The 23,137-nt window shown below is 34.3% G+C and overlaps 1 pseudogene across 1 annotated transcript in view; it reads right to left on the bottom strand.

Annotated features, from left to right (window-relative positions):
* Nucleotides 1–3,065: 3,065 nt before the first annotated feature.
* LOC144374621 (activating signal cointegrator 1 complex subunit 3-like) overlaps nt 3,066–23,137 on the bottom strand; it is a 37,039-nt pseudogene continuing 16,967 nt past the window's right edge. Inside the window, exons 5-9 of the transcript XR_013433975.1 lie at nt 13,679–13,830; nt 11,631–11,772; nt 8,254–8,463; nt 5,699–5,873; nt 3,066–5,603 (exon numbers count right to left, since the gene is read on the bottom strand). The product of XR_013433975.1 is annotated as an activating signal cointegrator 1 complex subunit 3-like (transcript). The remainder of the gene's footprint in view (nt 5,604–5,698; nt 5,874–8,253; nt 8,464–11,630; nt 11,773–13,678; nt 13,831–23,137) is intronic.

The following is a 23,137-nucleotide window of genomic DNA, read 5'->3' on the forward strand; positions in this document are numbered from 1 at the left end:
AGTCATACCATTCCTACATGTACAACAATCAGATTGATTTTCTAAAGAAAGTTTCTCCAGTGTCAAGCCCTGAGCACTCGTGAATTTTCCGAGAATTCCATGGCATGTGCATGAAGTTTGCAGTCATTACTAACTCAAGGTTACTTCACAGACTTGGGTTTTTGTTTGCTGGACTCTGAAAATGCAGACCTCCCTTTCCTCTGAACGGAGCCTCCGCTGCCATGGATGAGATGGAAAGCCTTCCAATATGCTGGGCCCATCGACCTCAGATTGATCTATTTTGACCCTCAGCAAGCAGCAGATGCAGGAGCTGGAGGCACACTTCCTGAAGGACCCCTTTCCGTCCCACAGTACCACGGTGGCCATGGCCTCCAGCCTCGTCCTAGAGGAGCAACTGGTGCAGAATTGGGTTACGATGCAACAGAAGATATAACCCAACTCTGAACGAGGCTGTCACCCATTTGCACAATGCCTCGGGAGGCCTCGCGCTCATCCTGGGCACACTCCACCTGGGCAGGCCCATTCTGGTCAAGCTTCTGTTGTCCATGCCCATCCTGCAAAGATGTCCACTACCCCAGCCCAAGAAGAACCAGAAGCTTCTCCATTCAGGCCCAGGAGAGTGCCTGGCCCCTCATGGGAGAGGATGAGGAACTAGAAGCCGCCTTGAATAGACTCTACACTGCAGAGCCTGAGGAAGGTGACCTTGAAGACCCAGACAAATCATCATATCCAGCAGATTTCTGAGTGGATGGGAGTTCTGCACCTGCCACCTTCCAAAGGTCCCACAGGTCCTCCCTCCGGCTACTATTCCATCTAGTTGTTGTCCCCACCTGTCATTTGAGTCACCTAGAAGTGTCTGAGTCTCCAGTCCAGGAGTGCAATTCCTGGGTGCATTTCCTTCCCTTGATGCTGACCCCGCCCATAGCCAATTTTATCACTCATTCCTAATTTATGGGGATCTTTGCCCGCAGCCCAGTGCCGCGGCTGCCTGCATCTCCAGGAATGAGGGACATCTGCTTTCCCCAAGGATTTTCCCACAGTCCTCTGCTGACAGCCACACCCACATCAGATCCCATCCCCCACCTCCATCTTTTAGATACTATATCCAATATAATTTCATCATTTTGAAATAGTTTGGAGCTTTGTCTTAATTTAGGTATTTTTCCTCTTATTTTCTTTTGGTCTTTGCTTTGTTACTTGTTTCAGGTTATTTTTCTGTTTGATTTTCCATAAATTTTCTACTTTTGCTTCAGTGAAAAAAAAAAGAAAAAGAAAAAGAAAATGCAGACCAGTTAGACACTCTAGGTTGGGCTATTTCAGAGTCTTGCTAATACTGTTTTAACTGTAATCCTCTTTCATCTTCCCCTCCCAATTCTAATCATCAGCATTAAATGATTAAATGTGTAGATCACTTTGGGTCATATGGACATTTTAACAATATTAATTTTTCCAATCCATGAAGATAGAATGTATTTCCATTTATTTGTGTTCTTTTCAATTTAGTTCTCTCTCTCTTTTTTTCTTTGAGTTCCTTATATATTCTGGTATTAAGATCTTGTTGGGTGAAGAATTTGCAAATATTTTCTCCCATTGTTTGTTTTTTTTTCTTCACTCTTACTTATAATCTTTTGCTGAAAATGTGTTTTTTAGTTTTATAGTATCAGATCTTACATATGTAAGTCTTTAATCCATCTCAAGTTAATTTTTTAATGTGGTGTGAGAGAGGAATCTAATCTCCTACATCTATGTGTTGACATCTAGATTTCTCGACAGCATTTACTGAAGAGGGTAATTGCCCAAAAGCATGATCTTGGTGTCTTTGCCAACAATTTGATTTTAAGTGCATGAATTTATTTCTGGGTTTGAAAAATCCTATTTTATTAGTCTTTGTGTATATTTGTGCTAGCACCACAGATAGTTTGGGTCACTATAGTTTTATAATATATTTTGAAGTTGGATTGTGTGATGCCTCCAGCTTTGTTATTTTTGCTCAAGATTGGCTATATTAGGTCTTTTGTCATTCCATATGAATAAGAGTACAAATTTTAGGATTTTTTCCTATTATTGAAATAAGTATGACTTTAACATTTTAATTGCATTCAATGGATACATCATTTTGGATAGTATGGATATTTTAGCACTATTAATTTTTCCAATCCATGAAGATGGAATGTCTTTATTTATTTGATATGTTCTTCAGTTTCTTTCACTAATGTTTTATGGTTTTCAATGTAGAGATCTCTTGCTTCTGTGGGTAAATTTATCGCTAGGTATTTTTATTTTATTTGTAGCTATAGTGAATGAGATTGACAAATGATGTGAGCAGACATCTCAAAAGAAGATTACAAATGGCTAACAATTACCTAAAAAAACTGCTCAATATTACTGGTTGTCAGGGATATTCAAACCAAAACCAAAATGATATCTCAAAACCCAGTTAGAATCACAATACTAATAATAGTAATAATAATAATAATAATAATAATAATAAAATACCAAAAAGGCAAATGTTGATGAGATTGTGGAGAATAGAAAACTATTATACACTATTGGTGAGAATGTAAATTAGAATAGCCACTATGAAAAATGGCATGGAGTTTCCTCAAAAAACTAAAAGCTGAACCAGTACATATAATAGTAACCCCATTACTATTAGCTATATATACATCCAAAGGAAATGAAATTAGCATATCAAAGAGATACCTACACTTTCATGTTTACTAAAACACTATTTACAATACTCAAATATGGAATCAACTGTGTCCATCAATGAATGAACTGATAAATAAAATGTCAAACACACAAATGAAATATTATTCAGCCATAAAAGAAAGGGATTATGTTATTTGTGGAAACACAAATATGTTGGACATCATGTTAAGTGAAATAAGCCATGCATAAAAAGACAAATATTGCATGATTTCACTCACTTGTGGAATCTTAAAAATGCTGAGCTTATAAAACTAGAGGGCAAAATACTGTTTATGAGAGGTTGGGAGACTAGGGGAGATGTTGAGGAGGAGATATTGGTTAATGTGTACAAAGTCACAGCCAAACAGGATAAATATAACTACATATCCTTAGTTATTCAATACACAATGTATCAATGTTCCAAACACCCATAAAGATGTACAATTATAATGTCAGTAAAAAGAGCATAAAGTAAAAATAAAACTACAACAAACCCGGTCTAAATATTCCTTAATATTTTTATGTAATATTTCTCTAACCCACAGAGCATTTTCTTCCTATTACTATTTTGATTTCTTTATCACAATTATGTACATCTTGTTTTCATCACTAGAATATCTCGTCTGAAGGGCGGGTATGTTTTTAATTCATTAGAGTACCCAACAAGGTGCCTAGGACAAATAGGATCGACACTGTGACTATTTTGAATCGATAAAATCCAAAGGAATATGAAAATGACCTACCATAGAATTTTAGGGTTGTACAATGTAATAGCCAACTCAGAGATGATGCAGTATCTGAGGGGAAGGGGGCTGTGGGGAGTCTAGTTAAGAAAATCATTTTATGGCAATTAACTGAAATCTTTTTTCATTTCTCCCTAAGAAAACAAAATACTCCTCACAAATTTTAGGACAAATAATTCTCTGAGCAGTCAGTATTTGAATAATTTTAAATACTGATGAATTTTTAGGCCATGAAAAGTTATGAGAAATTTATGATTTATAAATCTAAAAATAGGACTAATCTGATTATTATACATCCTATTCACGAAACACATAACACTAAAATTTTGGGTGAGTAATCAGTGTGGATACCATCATACACCCATCAGAATAAGATTAACTTTTGTATCCAAGTGCACCCTGCTTGACTAGTACCCTCTGTGCCTTAATTTGAAACGTAAAAGATTTGTCATGTTACTATTTTTTCTCTCTGATGGATATAATTCCTCCTACATCCTGTGTCATTATCAGTGAAACAGATTTCCTACTTCCCAAAGCCTGCGTGCTCCCTAACAGAGAGATGATGCTAAAAACAGGAAGTTTCAGGTGAGGCTGTATCCTTGCAAGTTTCTGTATGGACTGGTAACTGTTGTCTACATGTAAACTTCATTTTCTTTAAATTCCACTAAAACTACAGAGAAGGCACAAATCTCAATTAGGAAATAAACTTCCAAAAGAAAAAACACAGAGAACTCACTCTATCTAAAGCTTTTGGGGACACCTCATCCCCTCATTACTTGGCATGTTCATCTCAGTTATTTAGATTTTATTTTTGGAAAGTGACTGCTGGTTCCCTTCGTGCTACTTTTATTTCTTCTTCCTCCTTTTCTTTTTATTTTAGCATGAAAGAGGAGATATACATAAACCATAAATTTCGAATTCAGAAAAACTTATATTTTACTACTTGTGACAATTAAAAAATATTTAAAGGTCATTCATTCAGGAATCACTTTTCAAAGACAGAATTGCATTCCACTAAAATATATACTATGTGGATGTTGAACTTTAACAACATTTTAGTTTCAAACAATATTTTTCCAAAAAGGAACTTTATGGAAATAGATATTTCCATGATTATACTTGGGAACCTATCTGTGGAAGTGGATGATAAAGACCAAAAATTGTCTCCACATGTTACTTCATAAGTTAGACTGTAGTTTTCTCCTTGCATAAATAAATATGTCAAAAAGAGAAGTAGTCTTGAAGTAGAAGAGAAAGAAAAAGAGGGCAGAATAGGAAAAAGGGATATAAAGGGAGAGAAGCAGGAGAAAAACCTGAGTCAGCCAGAGAAGCAGGAGAAAAACCTGAGTCAGCCAGAGAAGCAGGAGAAAAACTTAAGTCAGCTTGTCTTGAAGTGGCACTCTGTATATTTTATTTCCACCAGTATTGTATCTACCTTTCTAAGATCAGTATATTCTTTTATCTTTTTTTAATTGTCATTGGACTCTGAAATATAGTTTTACATCATATATTATTAACATTTATAAGAAATTTTTGAAATCATTTCATCGTGATCAGATCACAGTATAAATTTTGCTCATAAGACACACTGTATATCACCTCATAGATTTATACATTTTATGATGCAGAGTTAAAATTCTAACATGGTCACACCTCAATGTAGTTTGTATTTAAAAAAGGAAAAACCAGTATTCATGTAAACAGTACATTATGAGATGTAAAATTTGATTGATAACTCATATAACCTCAAATATACACAAATTATAAGATTATTATACATGCTCATTCATTTTACATGTAAAGAAAGAAGACAATATTATAAAAGGCAACATTTGTTAAAAGGCCACTGTGGCTAACTTGGTGTCGCTGGAGTCAGTACTGCAGCCACTGTTAATTTCCTGGATGTCTTGAGGTTAGGAGTAGATTCTGTCAAGGCAGACATCAAGTAATTCAACTTTGTCCAGATGACTGAACAGCCAGATTCCTTAACAAATTCCTTCAAATGCACTGTTTGTGTCAGGTTATTGTATTGCCAGGTCAGAGAAGGCATCAGAGACCTCTGTGTGGACCTGCATGGAAATGCTTGCTTGTGTGATGTTGAGATAAATGTCACACTGCTGGTCCAGACCATGGTAGCAGTCACTCATGAGATAGAGAGTGTAGATATACCTAGAATAAGAAAACAGAACAAAAATGTAAAACTGGTTTCCTAATCAGAGTCACACTTAATTCTTTTATAACTTTGGTGGTAAGATTCTGCTTACCTTCCGGGTATTTCAGTGGTGAAAAAAGAAAGGGAAGCAATGTGATGATTTCGAACATAACCTACTTGTCTTAAAGCAAGAAGTTCTCTCTTGTCCACTTCTCCAATATCAAGAACCATCCTTCATCTTTTGATTTGGGAAATCAAGGGGTAACTGCAGAGCTCTCTTGCTTTCCCTATAAACCACAGAAAAAGATAAACTATTGACTACATCTACACTTTTCACATGGTTTGGAGGTGGTTAAAAGGCACCGCTCGGGGCTAGGATTGTGGCTCAGCAGTAGATCGCTCGTCTAGCTTGTGCAGGGCCCTGGGTTTGATCCTCAGCACCACATAAAAATAAATAGATACAATAAAGATATTGTGTCCAATTACAACTAAAAAAAAGGCACTAGGGTCTTACCAGAAGGCCATAAAAAAAGAGTTCAGCACTTCCATCTGGGATGTCTTTAATTCCCTTCCTTTGTGGTGATTGATATGTTTTTGTATGTTTCTTCAGGGCATACAGAAAACCCTTTGAGCTACTACTACCAGAATATTTGGCTCAGAAAGAATAAAGCTCTGAATCCTGACATCAAATTAGTAAAATCTCAAGCCATTCCTCCAATTAACATTAATACCCCACTTATAGACAAACAAACAGAGATATAGCCATGTGAACCAAATCTTCCCAGTCTTATTTACAAAGAACCGATGCTTAGGAAAACAAACAAAAACCAGTCAAGACTAGACTGTGTAACTCAAGATAATAAGCACAATATCAGATCAATATCTTCTTTCCACCCAAGAATAAAATACACATAAAAAAGCACATAGTATATCAAAAGTTTCTTTCTTTGAGGAGTGAGGAACTATAAGTCATGCAATTTGTAACACACAGGAATCACCACAATTTAAGACTAGCACCAAAGTCGGAGCTGGGGTTGTAGCTCAATGGTAGAGCGCTTGCCTAGCTCGTGCAAGGCCGTGAGTTTGATTCTCAGTACCACATAAAAATAAGTAAATAAAATAAAGGCATTGTGTCCAACTATACCTAAAAAATATTTTTTAAAAAATTAAAAACAAAAGACTAGTACTAATGTAATGACAGAATCTGGAGTCTTTATCTCGGATCAACTTTTACAAAAACAAGGTTACTATAATGTGTCTTTAAGACATTGACTTTATGGCATAAAACATATTAATAATGACATGTTCCTATTGAGATTTCACTCTGTATTCCAAGGGGAGATGCTTCAGTTATAGCATTTTAAAACAGAGCCAGAAAGTAATATATAGTTCCATAGCAGTTAGGAATAACATCTACAATTTTTTTGAACATGATTACATCTAATTTTAAAGTAGATTTTGAAGGTTAAAAAAAGAAATCTACCTTTGCTCCATGATTTTATCTTTATTATTATGATTTTTATAACTATTTATATGATTAGTTTATGATTATTACTATTTTTGGAAGCTGGAATTTAGTAAGTCATCTAGAAATGCTCATATTGAAGCTCTGAAATGCTAGAGGCCTATCAGTTCATGTTCGTATTGGCTGATATTTAGTATTAGAAATGAAATGAAGTGAGACCTGTACTGAAAGGACATTGTAACAATACACATGACTATTCTATGAAAACAGAGAAGCTTACTCATCCCAGAGGGTTACTCTAGATATTAAAAACCCTGAATCCACTAGGATAAAAAGAAAAAAAATGGACAAATTCTTTCTTATTTTAATTACTATGGTATTAAAAACCAATCAGCTCACACTATGTGTACTAATATTCTTAGAGGACTAAATAATTGATTTTGGTGTCAGAGGCTACAGAAAAGAGCATAGTAATTTAAAATAAAACTACTGTACATTTTTGGTCTGTATGAAATTGACAAAGCTCTCTCATGTGCATTATAATGAAGGAAGCAGCTAGATGTGGCAACTGAGTCTCAGAAAAGCTTAGCTTCTAATTCAAATTCAATAGAGCTAAGAAGGAAAGCTTCAATTTCATCTGCATCTGGCCTGATGTGTTTCCTATACCAAAGTGCCTCTAGTGCAGTACTTCTCAAACTTTAATGTCCTTAATAATCATGTGTACATGGGGGTACTGGGGATGGTAGAGCATTACCTAGTATGTGTGAGGCCACTGGATTCAATCCTAGGTACGAGAAAAAACCAAACCAAAACAAAAAAAGGATCAAGTGGGGCACCAAAAAGAGCTTTAGTTTTGCCAATCGCTCATACCCTGAGATTCTGATTCAGTCATTCAGGAGTGGGGCCAAGAATCTACACTATAATGGCACTCCAGGAAATTCTGCTAGACTGAGTGTGTAAACCACACTTTGAGAATAGTACTCCAGGCAATATATGACTATGTAAGGTGGATATTCTGGGGTTGAAAATAGCACATGAGAACTGACTGACTACTGTCAAAGACTGACTCTTGCTGGTTAAGGCCAGTTGAGAAAGCAGGATTCATGAATGACACGGACACATTAGTAATAGAAAAGATATGTGTGGTGGCACATGCTGGTAGTTGGTGCCAAATATTTGAGAATGGAGACCAAATACTATACCTTGTGGAACCCAAAGTGAACTCTCTGCAAGCTGGCTTGGAGCACATACTCCTGATCAGCGTGTAATCTGATCCATTTGTTGTCATCTCGTTTGTCTGCAGTCAGAGTTGAGACAGAGAGTTCATTGTGTCCTTCAGCTAAGTCATCCCATGAGCCTTTAACACTTATGCCAACATATATCACTGGCAAATGAGATAAAAAATTCCATGCCTAAAAAAAAGGAAAAACAACAAAAAATGTCACATGGAGTATTCAACTAAGAAATAGTGTAATTTTAGAAAAAAATCAAACTTTTAATTTTGAGATTAATTCTAAATTAGATGCAATTGAAAGAAATAATGGACATCTTTTGCATCGTTTACCCAGTATCATGCAATGGTGGCATTTTTCAATACCAGGATACTGACATTGACACAATCCACTGATTATTCAGGTTTCCCTAGTTTTTCTTGTACATAGGTGAATATATGTAGAACAGTGTTTTATAAAATCCTCTTTAAGTTTTTTTTATAAACCAAAAAATTATTATCTAAACTTTTAACTTATTATAAATGCCTCTTCATATTGAGTGGTTATTGACTATACTTAAAAAAGAGGGATTAAAAGTGTTTATTGCTATTTTTTTTAAAGAGAAGCATCTATTTTAACGTTTATGTGACATTTAAGGTAGAAAACATTACTTAGCGATATAAAGGAAATCTGAAAATAAATCTGTGATGCAATTGTTAATGTCAGTATAATCCATTGACACTTGTTATATAACACAGGGAATCCTGTAAGACTAGGGTTCCTTGTAGAAACAAATAGGTTTTTTTTGGCATTATCATGCTGAAAGTACCAGCTAAAATCACACATATTAAAAGAGTAGAAATATTTTACCAACTTTATTCTTGCCTTTTAAATTAAAAGATATTTGTGGGTAATCAGTATTCCAATAGTACATGCTTAACAATGCTGAATGAACAAATCAAGGAGTGAATCTTATATTCATGGAAAGTATATATAACACAATAAACTTTAGGACTAGGTAACTGTAACCTTTTTTTTTTTAACATTCACAATTATGTGGTAATGTAACTATTGGTCAAGACAACTTTTTTTTTAACATTTATTTATTTTTTAATTGTAGTTTGACTCAATATCTTTATTTATTTTCATGGGTGCTGAGGATCGAACCCAGGGCCTCGCACATGCTAGGCGAACGCTCTACTGCTGAGCCACAACCTCAGCCCAAGACAACTTCTTAATAGCTGTTTTATCAGTTGTTACCTTCTAAGGTCATTTTATTTTATTTTATTTTTAAGAGAGAGAGAGAGAGAGAGAGAGAGAGAGAGAATTTTTTAATATTTATTTTTTTTAGTTCTCGGCGGACACAACATCTTTGTCGGTATGTGGTGCTGAGGATCGAACCCGGGCTGCACGCATGCCAGGCGAGCACGCTACCGCTTGAGCCACATCCCCAGCCCTAAGGTCATTTTAAAAGTTACACAATGAGTTTAATTTTAGTATTCCTTTTAGTTCTTTTATATATGGTATGGATTTCCTTATAAGCTTTAATTTTCTGTTTGCTAAGACTTTAGTGTTGCTGGTATATGTAATTAAACGCAGTAGCCCTGATGAACCAAACTATCACTTAGGAATTAAAAAAAAATAAAGATAAAAAAATAGATCCAATGCAAAATTTCAATTCAACTCCAATCCTATAACTTGTCTTGTGAATTTGAAATTATGCCTACAACTAGACTTCTGAAATTGAAATTGTCAAGCTACAAAATGTACTTCAAGTACAAATGATGGTCTATCTCCTACTAGAACCAAAAGTCACTGAGTTCAGAAGCTGCACCAATTAATGTTCTAATATTGGCCGACACAGAAAAGTGGTCGAGGGAACACTTAAATATACAATTTCTGCAAAACATTTAATTTTGTGAAACAAAGCAAGTAACATTTACCACACAAAGCAGGACTTCATATGCTTTTATACTCATACCATTAAATTAGTCAACAATATGATGTTTTCTGATATTAGCAACTCACTGAGATTTTTCTTTACAAAGCTTCCAAATGTCTAACTGGCTTATATTTACATATGACATCTTTTTGTAGGACTTATTATTATGTTTTAACTTATAATGTGTACACATATATTTATTTGGTATATATGTATTTATGTATATAAAACATGAGCTTTTTAAAAGAAACTGCTAAGATATTTCAATACCAGCCAAACATATCTATCTGAGGATTAATCTTCATCTATTGAATCAAGTAAGAGCACTGCCATGCATACAATTATTTAATTAGCAGCCAAATCCTCTGCCAGTCAGCAACCATTCCAGGCATACTGATGGGTAGGAGATGCAAATCTCACAGTTGTACTGCTTTTTCTCATTACTACTGCAATTAGCACTTAAATTGATGCTTTAAACATACTAATTTCTGGAATAATTCAGGAATTGTATGGGATCGCCTCACTGCAAAGCCAACACCGTATTGCTCTGCAAATTAAAGAACTTTTGAGCCAAATAACCATCATCATATTAGACAGAGCCAATTTGCATTTGGTTTTAAAGATAACAGAATGGAAATTTATGCAAATAAATTAGTAAGTTTACTTGTGAATTCTCCCTGAACTAATTATAACACATCTTGTTCAAAAAAAAGTTTTACTTGGAAAGAAAGAGAGACATGCTTTAAAAGTTTCTTTAATATGTGCACATACAAATCAATATAATTATGTTATAAATCCTGAACATTCACTTTGACACATTTAGGGTAAAACTGCTTAAGACTTAAAAGGCTAGAAAGCCAAGTATCTGGCATTGTTCATTTGGTTTTTGGCCTTCCAAAGATTGTTTAGATTTAACTTTCCTTATAAGTTACATAGTGAACAAATAAGGGGTTTATTTGAAAGAATCTCTTTGAATCTAGGAACAATAATGTAATTAAAATAAGAGTGGAACATAAATAATTGAAGGAATCAGATGAAAATATACCCTACCATAAAAGGGCAAAACTCCCTAGAAGAGATGGAGTAGGTTCCTGGGTAATGCAATCTGGTGATGTAAAGGCTAAATGGAGCCTTCCAAAGTGAGCTTGAAAGCCTTATACTGAACAAGTTCTCATAATGCCAGTAATGTTATTAATCACTATTACTATCATTTGTTCAATTATTATTCTATGTCAAGAACTATATAAAGCAGCTTACATAATACTATTTTGCTTAACTTTCACAAGAATGTCATAAGATATATATAATGTTTCTATAGTTAGTAAATGACAAAGTCAGAATTTTAACACAGGTGGGACTGACTTCAAGACACACACCCTAAGTTAGAAAACTCTTGGTACAACTTCACAGAGTAAGGCGGCCTTACCTGCTTTGTTTTGGTGGCCTGCAGCTCCTTCTCAAACATGGAGCTGAATATATGGTCTTTCCATACACAGGCATGAATCAGGGAGGCACTCAATGGAGGTTTGGCACCTACACATGAGCACTTTATAACTGGTTTCCATTTCCTTAGAAATTATATCAACACCAACAAAATAACTCTTTCAAAGCACAAGTAAGATTTCTGATAACATTGGTGTGTATAATATTAACAATTGTTAACAAATTATCATATAACTCTTTATAGGCCATTATATTAAGTTTTAAATATTGGCTAACATTCTTTATATCAACCTAAGGCAGTATCACTATCATTATATGAAATCTGTAAACTGTAAATAATGTATCAGGTTCAGTAAATACATAAAAGAGTTCATATGCAGTGGATGTGTTTCTATAGGAAGCACCGATGTGAAACAATATTTCCATGGAGATAAAAGTGCTGATGTGAAACCCTGACATGATTTTGATGAATGTGTGCAAGTGTCTACTATAATTACTTGAATAAAGTTTTTAAATTTTAAGTTTGGGGAGCACAGAATTTAAAGTACACTTTGGAGAATTTTGAGATAAGTTTAAGTTGTGCCAGATCACAGGAACACGAGCCACCTAAATGTTATGGTAAGAAGAAAATATAGTCGAAATTATATTAATATTGAATTTTTAAGGGTGATAAGAAAATTGGACCAAATCTCCTACACCCTCCAGCAGATTCCCTCATAGATGATTCTGTGTGAGGTTGTGCCTTTAATGTGCTTTCTATACTACTGAAATCCAACTCACATAACCTTCAGAACCTTACCAGCAGAGCTTCTGACAAGTTGTACATATATCTACCTTCTTTCCCTGCCACCTGTTGCTGCTATGGCTCACTTTCTGAATGTGTCTGTTAGTTTCCAGGGACATCCTATGGTAGGGAATCAAGCATACCTGTCACCCTGTCACCCAGTACACTTGATTCAAATTAGGGATTTTTCTTAGGGGACCCCAGGTGTTCCTGAGGTTCTTGGTGGCATCTGCACTTGGATGGCTTAAATAACTGTGATCTTCATGCAGCTGACAAGAGGTAGAGGGTGCATGATGGCAAGCCAGACTATTTTGGTTATCTCCGTAACTGTGAAATAATATTCTGGCTGCAAGGTATCTCAACTGCTGTGAAACATTGGTGTGAAAGGATATTTTCATTTAAACACTGTCAATCTAGCTTATATACTGTACTGTTCTTTTCCTTATTGAAACATTTGCAGCCATGTATGTGAGACGGGTTGAATTATTCGATACTATTATAAACTCAGTACAGATTATATCTTGAACTCCCACTACACCTGACTATCTAGTTTTGGACATTTCAGATCCATAATTTACTATTTTTAGAAAACATTTTCTAAATGTTTTCTAAAAATAAATAAATAAATTTATTTATTTCTAAATAAAATAAAGATATAGGACACATATCTTTATTTTATTTATTTATTTTTCTGTGGTTCTGAGGCTCAAACCCAGTGCCTTGCATGTGCTAGGCGAGCCCTACCACTAAGCCGTAACCCCAGCTCCCCATGGTTTACTTTGGACAATGGATTTCAGATCCCTCAGTCTCTTCTACATAACAGAAGCTGCCAATTTATCTTGGTTTTAGATCACAAGGCACCTTAATAATGTTTTCTTAAATAAAGCTGATAATGTATAGGAATAAGTGCAGTTAAAATAGAAACGTATTTAATATTGCAAAGGGAGAACACACAATTTAGGTAGGAGAAGGTTAAAAGGAATTGTGGTTCAGCTTGGTACTGAGGGCAGGTCTCCTTCTGGGAAAGGGGCATTTTTACTCCAAAGAATCAATATTGTAGGCACCACATGAAATTCCAGTGTCTATATATATTTTAATAAGGGGATTTGGGGGATCTGGGAGTGTAGCTCAATGGTACAGCCTAGCATGCGTGAAGCCCTGGGTCTGATTCCCAAAATACCCACTCCTCCTCAAAAATATCCATTAAAAAACTTTAAAAAAATTATATTGCAAAGTAAGACAATTACCTGAAAAAGTGAAGCTGGTGCTGTTCTATCTTTGGTAGTGTAAGAAGAGAAGAATCTTTTAACCACTGGCCCTGGATCAACATCTGAACGAGGTTGGTGGTATTCAGGGCAGTCACCAGCCAACCTTGGTTTGCAGCCACATCCAGCATTGCCTGAATAGGCAAAGAGCACATGTTACAAGAACATCAAGGCATTCACCCTCTCCCATTGGAAATCTTACATTAGCTTTAACAAAACAAACAAAAACAAAAAAATCAATCATTTTATCACTAAATTACTATTCATCCAAATAAAAACAGAATAAACTACAGTTGGATGGGGAGAGCAAAATGAATTTCCTGTAACATCCTACAAAAATTCAAACCCTAAGCTAATTTTAAGAGTAAAAACTCATTGTATTTTTAAAACAAATACTTAATAATTCACTATATCAAGAATACTAGTAGTTGCATTTCTTATTTTTTAAAACAATTCTTTTTAGTTGTTGATGGACCTTTATTTTATTTATTTATTCATACACAGTGCTGAGAATTGAACCCAGTGCCTTATGCATGCTAGGTAAGTGCTCCACCACTATGCTACAACCCCAGGCCCTTCACAGAGTCTTTTAAATTTGAAAACAATTTATGATGGTAGGGAGAGAGAAGGTTTTCTTGTGAAACACTCATTTTCCCCAAAGAGCAAGTTAAGAATAGAGTCTTGTTCTCAATGACAATAATACACCACATCCCAGGCAAAGGGTACATGTGGAATGATGGAGAGCTATTCATATCACTCTATCCATTCAATCCAATGTTTTATGAACAAACAAAATGCTGCATTTGCTTAAGGCAAAACTAAACAATGAAATCTTATTAGTTTAAACAATGAAATCTTAGAAGTTTACACAGGCAAAGCCATTTCAATTAAATTAGATTCTGGAGATTGCTGTCTTAAAGACACATAAGTTAACATTATGATCTTAGGCAGTTATTTCATACAGTTTTAAGACTCCAATCTCTTATTTTTGGATGTACCTAGCAAAGCATTACAATGATACTTTAATGGTAAATATCTCACTGACAGCAAAATATTTTAAAAATATTGAACAAAAATCTATTAATTTTGAAATAATTTTAAGCTGTTCTAGTAAAATCAATTTCCTGTACTTCTAAGAATTTTGATAGAGACACATTCTTCTTCTCAGTTGCAAATTTCCAATTCTGTGTTTTCTAATTTACAAAAAGTAAACTATTTTAATAAATTTGGTTAAACTAACCTATGATCTCTTTATATACATTACAGGGAAATAGAATAAAGTTTTTGCATACCCTAATTAGTGTTAAAGGATGGTCAAAATGATTTTTAGTTCCTGATAACCTGCTAGTTATACATCATAAAGCCTGAATGTTGGTGTACTAAATATGTGTCTTTATGTGCACGTATGACTGTGTATACACATATAATGTACATATTTATTAATCCAGAGAAGATATATTTATATTTTTCTTTACAAAAAAATGCACTTTTTCTGTGAAGTATAGAAAACAAGCAGGTTATGATGAATATATGCTACATACAGAAAAAAGTAGTTCACTAGTTGTAACTCTTGAGACTTGCTAAGGGAAAAGGAAAAGAAAAATGAATAATTATACCTAATTCAATATCATAACTTGTAATGTAGAGTAAGTATGGCAATTTTACGTGTGATTTTATATTACAACATGACTGGAAATAAATTCTAGACCAAAAATTCACATACTAGGAGAGCTGGATGAATGAACCATGTTTTTAACTTTGAAGTTTTGACGATAAAGTTGAAAGATTGCATAAAATTTATGAGACTTCCCCAGAATTTTTCATTTTATGATCCAGATGTGAAAATGTAAAAAAAAAAAAAAACAAATAAGTGTTTATCATGTGAAGTAAATAAAAGGCCATATCATGAATTGAAAAACTATTATATTTTATTAGTTTACAGAAAAGGCAGGTGGGTAGATCAAGAATCCAGGATGATAAAAGGTTTTGAGGCTTGTGTGGTGAACTGAATGCTATTCCCCTTTTCTCTCTGCTCACCCCTGCTCTGTTCCTGTTATCTCCTCCCCACTACTTGATAATGATGGTCCTTGTCTCTGCTGGAACGTTATATAAATTTCCTTTATTCTCAATCTCATAATTTTTCTTTAATTTGTACTTTATATTTTTTCAAATTGAATTTTTAAAGGGGTAAAACTGGTCATGTCATTCCCCTGCTTAAATTTCTTCAATGCCATCATTTGGTAAGAAGAACAAAGCTAACATGTCTCTCTGCATTACAGATGTTCAACACCCCACTATCTATTTGGTCCTTGATTTATCTGGTCCTTACTTTTCTCTCTAGCCATCCTCTAGCATAGAGCACTAGAAAATTACTGGTATTTTTTTCACATTTACCCTTGCTTTTATTTATTTATTTTGTAAAACAAATATTCCTTTTGTTCACCTGAGAAATTCCTATTCATTCTTTGGGTCTAGCTTAAACACTACTGATATTATGAAACATCACTAATTCTTTTTTTTTTTTTTTGAGAGAGAGAGAGAGAGAGAGAGAACTTTTAATATTTATTTATTTTTTTTTTAGTTTTCGGTGAACCCAACATCTTTGTTTGTATGAGGATCAAACCTGGGCTGCATGCATGTCAGGCGAGCACGCTACCGCTTGAGCCACATCCCAGCCCTTCACTGATTCTTTCAGATGGATTTAGTCCTTTCTCTATGCCTTTGCTGCTTTTGAGGAATGCCATCATTATTATAGCATGACTTTTTGTTTACATATTTGTCCTTTGAACTATAGGTTCTTTGACAGCAAGAATTTGGAATTATTTTCTATAACTTCAGTCCTAGAAAAGAACACTCAAAAAATACCTGTTCTACTAAAGAACACTGGAAAGCCCTTGGTACATGCTTATAATCCCAGTGGCTCAGGAGGCTTGGGCAGGAGGATTTTAAGTTCAAAGCCAGCCTCAGTAACGTAACTAAGGTCCTAAGCATCTTGGCAAGACCATGTCTTAAAAAATAAAAAGGGCTGGGGATATGGCTCAGTGGTTAAGCACCCCTGGGTTCAATCCTCAGTAACAAACCAACAAACAAAAGAATATATGTTAAAAAAATTATAAGAATTATAATAAATTCTGCCTAAGTTACTGTACAAAACAGAAGATAAAACCTAAGTTTTGATGTCACACACACACAGATTTGTATCCTAATTCTGTCCCATTTATAACTCAGGAAGATCACTTTACCTTACTGAACCTAAGCTTCTCACTAATAGAAAGGTATCATATTTCACCTCCACATGCTTTCTTTTCCAGGAAGCAAGATACTTGCATCCCTGCCTGGCCTAAGTGGACAGAATGTCACATTCTTTAGCAAATTCTCTGTTAACTGCTGGTGACCAGATCCTGAAACTTTGGGAGATTAAAAAAAAAAGGTTCCTTCTAACCATAAAATCTGTAATCCAGTTGGAACAGGTCAGCATGGGTGAAGGTGAACTGGAGTTGCCATGACAACAGAAACTTGAAAAATTCAAGAGGTGAACCTGGCCCCGGGAAGCCTGGCTCTTGCCTCTGGCAAGACCCCTTGCTATGACACTCATAGGCCTTATATTCACTCCTTACATGTTAAACTGCCTGGTCCAGTTTGTAACGTCATGCCTAAAAGCAACAAAGCTAAAGATGGTCCTGACTTCTGAACAGGAAGACCTTAAATATCCAGCTTTATAAAGGTTGATGCCTTATATGATACATACAGGCATCAGAGGGGGAAATGAAGAAGAAACATTAGTTTACATTACATTACATTACTTTACAGTTTTGGTCTTTGTAAGAGTGTTACTTAATTACTGGTCCCTGTAAGAGTGTAGTTCAAGTGCTAGATTTTTTGTTTGTTTGTTTGTTTTTTAATATAGCTCTTAGAAATGTAAGCTTACAGTTTTTGAGAAACTCCTGCCTGTGGTGAAGGTCACTTGTGATGTCGCTTGGAGGTATTTCACTGCATTCATTCTGCATCTGTGTACTACTTATTGAAGAATTCCTGTGCATGATTCTTGGCCACACAGTTCAGTAATTCAAACCCACCAATGTTGTAATGGTTAAAAGAAATGATATCAAATTTCCCACAAAAGTTCCATGTAACCTCAGCTCGGGGCCCAGAATTTCAGAGCACTAGCTCATCTGGGTATGCAGACTCATAAACCTGAGTTCTCCAACAACAATCCCCCCCACAAAAAAGGAATCATATTTCCTTTTAGGTGGTCTATGAGGGTAACATGAAATTTTCTACTTACTATATTAGTACCTAATATACTATGCTACAGAGTGGATACTAATGGACAAATGCCTATTTTAAAGTTTCTCTATGATAAGATGAAGACATCCTAAATCAACCCATTCTTTATAACAGGAATTTTCTTTGATCTTTTTGTTGTTGATTTCTACACTGGGCAGTAGTAGATGGGCAAAGGAGATTCATGGGATGGAAAGTACAGGTCCATCAAAAGAAGTGTGCAGTTATAGGAAAGCCAGGAGAGAAGGTCAAAATCCAATCCTACAACTTAGGTCACACTGGAAGGTGGAGGCCTTCTCAATTCAGTGGGCAAGTTCATTTTACTCTTCCAAAGTGTGTTAACTAATAGGATGGGGGTGGTCTAGGTAAACAAGCTGGGGGATCCTGGTAGTATGTACCTTTATATGACTGAGCCTAGAAGGACTGACTTTATCTCCTTATCTTTATAGTAGTCTGTCTGGCAGATAAGGTCTAATAAATTATAGAGGTGGTGGACCAAGTCCCATCCATAAAGGACAGGATCAGGTTGCTTTCCCATGAACGCAGTAGTATAATTTTCATCGCTAGGAGGGCTATATCTTGGAAAACTGTGAGCCAATACTTTCTATGACTAAGAGTACCCATGTATCTAAATGAGAACAAAGGCACAAAATTAGAACTATCAATCAGTCTTTACAGAAAATTTTAATCTGAGACAATTTGAGAAGCAAAATAAAAATGACAGCAAGGCAGTTTAGCCAATAGGATAAAACAAACATCTATGATTCTATAGTTATGTAACTGAATAAAGTAAATAAATGTGAAAGAAATTTGTGCAACTTTATAGTGCAATTTCAGGAATGACAGAAATAGAAAATCCCAATAGTGGGATTAATGCAGATCTTAAAAAATTCCAGTCATATATTTTAGCTCTTCCAATTTTATAAAATACATTATTCACTAAAATAGCACTTGTTTAAAAAATGTCTCAAACTAGAGTATTAACTTTTCCTTTTGATTTTTTTAAATATATGATAGCAGAATGCATTACAATGCTCCACCATGTTGGCTTAGGACTTCCTCAATAAGATTCCTAAAGCACAAGAAATAAAATAAAGAATCAATAAAAAATCAATAAAAAGTTTCTTCACAGCAAAGGAAACAATCAAGAATGTGAACAGAGAGCCTACAATATGGAAGAAAATCTTTGCCACCAGCATCTCAGCGCATTGATCTCCAGGATATATACAGAAATCAACAAACTTAACCAAATAAATAAGTAAATAACAACAACAACAACAAAAACAAATAATCCAATTGACAAATGGGTTAAGGAACTAAACAGGCACTACTCAGAAAAAAAATATAAATGGTAAAAAAATATATGAAAAAATGTTCAACATCTCTAGCAATTAGAGAAACACAAATCAAAGCTACACTGAAATTCCATCTCACCCCAGTCAGAATGGCAGAGGTTCATTTATACATTGTTGGTGGGAGTGCAAATTGGTGCAAACACTCAGAAAGCAGTCTGGAGATTCCTAAGAAAACTTGGACTGGTTGTACATTCTGTGTCAAAGGAACTGCTGAGCTAGAGTCAACACTATAAATACAGAGATTTGATAAATTGTGGTATAAAGGTGTATTAAGAATCGTAATACAAAAACTTATGAATGTATTGCACTCCACTATTGTCATGTATGTAAGAAATAATTAAAAAAAAGAAAACTTGGAATGGAACTACCATTTGACCCTATTATTCCACTCCTTTCAGTATATCCAAAGGACTTAAAATCAGCATACTACAGTGACATAGCTACTTCAATGTTTATAGCAGCTCAATTCAAAATAGCTATGATATCAACCTAGGTGCCCTTGAAGAGATGAATGGATGAAAAAATTGTGGTATATATACACAATGAAATACTACTTAGTCATAAAGAAGAATGAAATTATGGCATTTGCTTGTAAGTAAATGGAACTAAAGAATATCACGCTAAATTAAATAAGTAGTCACAAAAATCCAAAGGCAGAATGTTCTTTCTGATACATGGATGATAAGTCATAACAAAGGGGGGGAGGTTCGAAATTCACTGGACTAGACAAAGGGAAATGAAGCAAAGGGAGGGGGTGACTGCAATAGGAAAGACAGTAGAATGAATATGGAATATCATTCCTATCCTCATATATAAATAAATGACCAGTGTAACACTACATCATGTACAGCCACAATAACAATATCCTAATTGTAACAAGTTACACTTATTCTATGTATGTATAATATTTCAAAATATACTCTACTGTCATGTAAAAAATAATAATGATAAAAAGAAAAAAACTTTCTTTTTCATAAGGTTATAGCTGAAATCAAAGAATTCTAGAATTTCAGAAATGATGGGTAATATAGAAATGATTTAATACAATTTTTTTAGGAAAAAGTTCCAGAGAAGTTGTGGTATCCCTTGTGTCACACAATAAATTGGTAGTGGGGGTAGAACAAAAATCTGATTTTCTTTCTTTGACAAACTGTGGAAAAATTTGGAAGCCCCTGATTGATTTCATGTAATGAAATCATGTTTTCTTTGGAGTTTTCTTTAGTTAAATTAAGTTTGCCCTGTTCCTACATTTATTCAAGGAGTACTGACAACAACAGAAAAAATTCCTCAACAATGAGAACCAGAATAAACGTGTGCAATCACAGTTCATCTATTTCACCAAGGAATAAAGGTCCAGTGAAGTTGTGAAACTTGCCATCATATAGAATAAAAAAGTGTCTACCCATTCTGGATCACAGTCTCCTTTTCTAGCTTCCACTTTCCAGTAGACTTTATTGCAATCTGAGACACATTATGCTGTTTTATAAGCATATAAAATAAAATTAAATGTTTAACTGAAAAAAAAGTAAGAAACTAACTACCCAGAACAATCTTTAAATTCAATGTAATCCCTAACAAATGCCAATAGCATTTTTCTTAGAGATAGAAAATATCTAAATTATTAAGGAATCATGAAGAACCAAAAAACCAAAGAAATCTTGAGAAAAAATTAAAGTTAGAGGCATTCTATTTCTTGACTACAAATTATAGTACAAAGCTTCAATAGTTAAGATAGTATGGTGCTGGCACCAACATATACACATAGACTAACAGAACAGAATAGAGTCTAGAAATAAACACACATCCTGTCACTAATCTGACAAGAATACCAAGAAGGAAAAGGATAGGCTTCAATAAATGGTGTTGAGAAAACTGAACATCTACATTTAACAGAATGAAACTGGAACCTTGTCTTACACCATATACAAAAATCATCTCGAAATTTACTAAAAACTTAGATGTAAGATCTAAAACCATAAAACTCCTAGAAGAAAACAGGGGAAAAGATCTTGACACTGGTCTTAGCAATGAGTTTTTGAATATGTTCCCAAGAACACAGGAAAAAAAGGTGCAAATAAACAAATAGGGGTGCACCAAAGCTACAAACCTTCTGCACAGAAAAGGAAGCCATCAAAGAATTTAAAAAATAACATATGTAATAGGAGAAAATACTTGCAGGTGTTAATAAGGTGTTAATATCCAAAACCTATAAGGAACTTATATAGCCCAAGGACAAAAAGGCTAAAAATTCTATTATAGAAAAAAAGCTGGAGGGACAAATGAGGCCAATAGATATCATTCTGTTGAAATACAGAATGGCTAAGAGACCCGAAAAGGTGCTTACTTTCACCAATCATTGCGGAAATCCAGATCAAAATCCCAGTGAGGGCTGGGGTTGTGGCTCAGTGGTAGAGCACACGTCAAGCATGTGAGAGGCCCTGGGTTCGATCCTCAGCACCACATAAAAATAAATAAATAAAATAAAGGTATTGTATCCAACAACAACTAAAAAATAAATATTTTTAAAAAATCGCAATGAGTCAACACCTCACATCTGTTAAAACGAATATTATTAAAACAATGAAAGTATTGGCAAGGATGTGGAGAAAAGGAAACTGCTACACACTGCTGGTAGAAATGTAGTTGGGGAAGCCATTATGGAAAATACACATGGACATCCTTAAGAAATTACACATGGAAAACATCATCATCATCATAGGAATTCTACTTTTGAATACATATCCAAAAGAAATGAGATCAATATCCCAAAGACATGTACACTCTATGTTTATTACATCATTGATTAGAAAAGCCAAGATAAAGAAACAGTCTAAGTGACCCAAGATGGATGAAAAAGAAACTGAAACACAATGGGAGATCTTTCAGCTTTACAAAAGAAGAAAATCTTGCCATTTGCAATACTATACATTGTGTTAAGAGAAATAAGCTGAAAACAACAAAACACTGAATAATTTCATTAACAGGTGCAATAATAAAAAAGTCAAATTCATAGAAGCAGATTAAAATAATGGTTAAGAGGGGGTGAAAGTGGGAGATATGAGGAGTATTGCTTAAAGGATACAAAGTTTCATTTATGTAAAACAAGTTCTAGACATCTAAGGTACAGAAGGATAACTGTATTTAATAATATCGTATTAATAGAGTTGAAATTTGCTAACTAGATATTAAATGTTCCCACTGCAAAAATATGTGATTATCTGAAGTGATGGATATCTAGCTATCTTGATTCTAGCAATTATTTTATAATTTATATGTATATTTAAGTACCACATCGAACACCTCAAATATAAATCATTCTTATTAAAAATAAAATAGTATTGGGGAAAATTTACTAAATATTATGTTTTAAAAAAATTAAAAATCAATACTTATTTGATTCCGGTGTTATTTGACATTAATTGATAATATCAATATTTGGAGGAATGTAGCATAAATTATGTCTATATTTCCTGTGTATAATCAAAGTGTTAGCATTTCATTCATATCCAAAGAATGATTATGAATCATTATATACCTAACAAGTACAGCTAAGAATCAATTACCTCATAAAAGAAGTACCCATGAATTATAGATATGAGGATGTGTGAGCACTATATGAATGAGAAATTCACCTAGAATCCTCCAAAGTTGATATCAAGTTTTTTGCAAAAAATTATTTTAATACTGATATGGCCCCCTGGAAAATTCACTGAGAGTATAACAAAGCTATTCACCAGGGTATGTCAGGATATTTGGACCTGGCTAGTTTAGAAACATTAACTATCTTTTCTAATTGAATATA

The sequence above is a fragment of the Ictidomys tridecemlineatus genome, unplaced genomic scaffold, assembly GCF_052094955.1.
Source record: "Ictidomys tridecemlineatus isolate mIctTri1 unplaced genomic scaffold, mIctTri1.hap1 Scaffold_78, whole genome shotgun sequence".
Lineage (NCBI taxonomy): Eukaryota > Metazoa > Chordata > Mammalia > Rodentia > Sciuridae > Ictidomys > Ictidomys tridecemlineatus.